We start from the raw sequence: 4,394 nt of genomic DNA, 5'->3' as shown, positions 1-4,394 counted from the left end.
CCATCAGACAGTGTGAAGCGCTTGAGCATTGAAGGACTAAGTCTAGGATGGTTGTTTGATCAGTGGTGGCATAGTACATAGAGCATTGACCTCGTATGCTGAGGACCCAGGTTTGAAACACTGAGGTTACCGTCTTGAATGAAAGCTTGCCTGCTTGAGCCTGGGCTTGCCAGCTTGAGTGTGGGATCATCAACAATATCTTATGGTCACTAGTTTGAGCCCAAAGGTTGCTGGCTTAAAACCCAAGGTTACTGGCTTGAACCCAATGTTGCTGTCTTGAGCAAGGGGTCACAGCTCACCTTGAGCCCTCCAGTCAAGGCACATATGAGAAGCAATTAATGAACAACTAAGGTGCTACAGGTATGAGATGATGCTTCTCATCTCTCTTTCTCTCTGTCAGAAAAAAAATTCTGGAATAGTTAAGTCTACAAGTGCTGGAAAGATTAAAGAAAAAAAAAACAAAATCAAAAACAGAAATTATTGACTCAAGCAGAGTCTGAACTCCAGGCAATTTCTATGATGGTACAGAAAGAATATTTTATCTTTTCTAGTTGTGAGGATAAAACAGATGAAATTTAATAATGCCTAATAATTAAAACCTAAAAACAAAAAATGAGCTTTCATAACTTATATACAAAAACCTAAAAAAATCAATAACCAACTCTGACCAAGACACTCTTACCTATCTTATACAATGCTAATATGATGGGTGTTGACAAGAGCTTCGTTAGAGAAGGAAGTCAAGTGTGAAATGGCATTGGGAAAGGCTTCAGAAGAGTGTAAACAGGGATAGAATTTCTTTTGGTACCTAAAGAACAAACTTTATAAGAACAGAGCTGGTGTGTGCCATGTTCATTTCTCTGTCCCTAGCAATAGTCCGTTTCCTGGCAGAAAGAAGACAATGAATAAACACTTACAAAAATAGATCAATGGGTAAATGAACAAAGACCAAAAGGGACAGCACCAGACCTATCTGAGAGTCTATTTCCAACTTAGTGGAAATAGAGTTCAGTGAGAAGATTGAGGGGTTGGGCAGTTGGCATGGTATATATTCAGAAGGGATACAGAAGTCAAATTCTGGAGGCACCCCCCTAATACAATGAACATCCCATGTCTTCCAATGAATGAGGCACATCCTGCTATTGCATCTTTTCCCTAACAGCTGGTATTTTCTCAATATCTCCTTCCTCTAGTTCAGGTTTTTTTTGTTTGTTTTTTGTTTTTACAGAAACAGAGGGAGAGTCAGAGAGAGGGATAGATAGGGACAGACAGACAGGAAAAAAATGAGAAGTATCAATCATCAGTTTTTTGTTGTGACACCTCAGTTGTTCATTGATTGCTTTCTCATATTTGCCTTGACTGTGGGGCTACAGCAGACTGAGTCTGCTTTGGGTCAAAGCTGGTGAGCTTTGCTCAAACCCGTTGAGCGCGCACTCAAACTGGCAACTTCGGGGTCTCCAACCTGAATCCTCCACATCCCAGTTCAACGCTCTATCCACTGCACCACCACCTGGTCAGGCTAGTTCAGTAGTTCTTAACCTTTGGCGCCATCTACTCCCTTGCTAAGACAAATTTTATTTTTTATTTTTTCTTAGAAATTATTTATTTATTCACTATTTTTTTAAAGATAATATTTTAAACCATTTTATTTATTCATTTTAGAGGGGAGAGAGGGAGAGAGAATGAGAGAGAAGAGAGAGAGAGAGAGAGAGAAGGAAGAAGGAGCAGGAAGCATCAACTCCCTTATGTGCCTTGACCAGGCAAACTAGTGTTTCAAACTGGTGACCTCAGCATCAAGATAATTTTTCATGCATTATATAAAACAGAATAAAGAGGAAGTCAGTGACATGAAACACAGGCGTTTCCATGCTGTGATGGGCTCTTTGCAGAGGGGTTCCTTGATACAGAGCCACATGCTATCCTAAAGTAACTGAGGAATTGTTAAGAAGGAGATAATTTGTGACAAGGGCGCCCTCCTGGGGTGTCCTGAAATTGCACTTGAAGTTGGTGTGCCTGCCAGAGGAAGATGTTGGTGATGACTGTTGGCTGGGCAGAAGCGACCTTCGAAGCACTCCTTCATCTTCCCTGATGTGACTTGTTGGTGCGTGTAGCTAAGCCCCACCCTCAGGTCACCTGAGTCCTGTGACCCCCCCTTCTCAGTTGTCTCCTATCCACCTCCTCATGAACACTTTCTACCACTTCTTGCCAAGCTCTCTGAGCCTTTCATTCCTCCTCTGCAATCTGAATCCCTCCAGGAAATTTCTCTGGATGTGCTGAGTACCTCTTTGCTCCCCCCCCCCCCCCAGCCTCCCTACATCCGACCTGGCCTCACGTTTTCTGAGATTTCCTCCCTCTTGTCCACCTGGGCCCCATCACTCTTGTCACGGGGGTGGGGGTGGGATCTCATATTCCAGTCTGCCTGGATCCTGGCATATTCATGTGGACTTTGGGTTTCCTCATTGATCTGAGATTTTTTTTTTTGTCTCGTGCTTTTTATTTTTATTTTTTTTAAATTGACATTTTTAAATTGGTGATCTATGACTACATTGTTCCCTTTGGTATTTGAATATTTTTCCTTGCAGTCTTCCTAATGTTTATTCAGGCAGGACATTATTTTGCCCCAGGGGAGAGGATGTGGATTTCATGACTTAAAAGAGAGTCAGCTCAGAATTTTGAAGTCTGGGAATGATTTCGTTAAGTGGCTGTGCTTAGAGGGGACTCTGGAATAATATGGAATGTGAGGGCTACTAGGATGAAAGGTGTAGGATAAGAAGATCTTGTCACACAAAAAGGAAAAAAAACTGTCTTGTCCAGTTGAGGGTTAATAAAAAGTCAGGCATGAAAGTTCTGCTCTGTTTTGGGTGTAATCCTGTGACCAAAAGGGGTTCTGTGAAAAGTGTCTTCATACAGTGAGCTGATCATAAATTCCTAAGTAGGCAGGGTAAGTAGCCATGCCCCAGACCCATACGTTCTTCAGTTACAGCCTGGTTTATTATTGTTCCTGTACATCCAGGTTAACACACCTTTGAAATATCAGAAGTAATATCCCTGGAAGGGGGTATTAACCTTCAAAAGAGCAGAAAATCTTGTTAACTATTCTATAAGCCAATCCCTGTCTTTCTTTCTCTTCCTCACATAATGCTCCTCACCTTTCCTCCTTAATTTCAAATGCATAAGAGAAGCTGCAAACCTGTTATTTTGTGGAGATTTGAGATCTTGCTTCTGGCATATACCAGCAGATTGGCTCAAATAAACTCTTAGAAGGGTTTCCTACAGGTTTACACATTTTTTATATTGGCATTTACTTGACAGAATCAGTGGGATTCTGAAAAAGCCCACACAAGACCTCCCTGCAGACCTGGACCCAGTGCGAGTTACAATCAAGGGCCCATTTTACCCACAGGCTTCCCATTTTGCATTGAGGGAACTTGAGTTTTTCTCAAAATTCTGGGCCCCCTGGCCTTAAGTAGCAGGCCCTGAGTTTATCTGAGCTGTTTTTAGAGGATCCTTGAGGTGAATAAGGATTGTAGTAACACAGGAAAAGAAAAAAATGGGTTGCTGCTTTAATTTTGTCTTTTTAATTGTATTGGTTGCTGAGGATCTGAAAAAAATTTTGCTGATTAAACAAGAGCCTATACTTTCCTTAGCTTGGAAAGAGAGAGGACTCTTGCATCCCCTACCGGAATATCCGGTGAGATCATTATAGTTTTTGAGATCCCGAATCTGGCGTGGTGGAGATGGATGCTGACTCCTTCAATTCAGTAACACATGATCTTGGAGAAGCCAGTGGGAATCCAGGGAAGAAGGGCAGGGCACCCTGGAATGGGTGCACCTCGAAAGAGGGGCCCATGCATTGGAGTGTTGAGATTTGGGTGGCATCTGGCAAATTTCCCCACCCTTGTTCGGGTATTCTTAGGTGCCTGAGAAAAAATTTTCTCTAGTGCATAAGTCATCCCTACAGGGATATCACTGCATTTGGCTCATCTGGAGACGTGCGTGTAGGTTATGTTATCCCCTAGAAGTGTGTTCAGACTCTACAGATCTCAAAATAAACATGGGAAATTCTACCTTCCAGGTCAACAAGGCCCAGCACTGTCAGGCTCCCATTTGTAAGTGTAGCAGGCAGTTAGACAGGCATGAGCGGAGTAAGAATGATAGGTCAGGTGCAGAGGGTCACCAGGGCAGAGAGCCCCAGGTGCCTAGTAATGGGCACAACTACAAGTTCTTGAACAGACTTTTCCCTTGACATTAACACCTGGAGCTAGTCCTCACCTGTGTTTCAGTTCCAGGCCCAGAAAAGCAGCAAAACTAGAAGGAGAGATCAGTGGCGTAGCGAACATAACTGGTGCCTCCCTCCCCTTCTACTAGGCTTTTCTTGTTTGTTTTGGAGACCA

This window comes from Saccopteryx bilineata, chromosome 4 (assembly GCF_036850765.1).
Source record: "Saccopteryx bilineata isolate mSacBil1 chromosome 4, mSacBil1_pri_phased_curated, whole genome shotgun sequence".
NCBI classification, from domain to species: Eukaryota; Metazoa; Chordata; class Mammalia; order Chiroptera; family Emballonuridae; genus Saccopteryx; species Saccopteryx bilineata.
The sequence above is the reverse complement of the archived record's forward strand: the minus strand, read 5'-3'. Positions refer to the sequence as shown.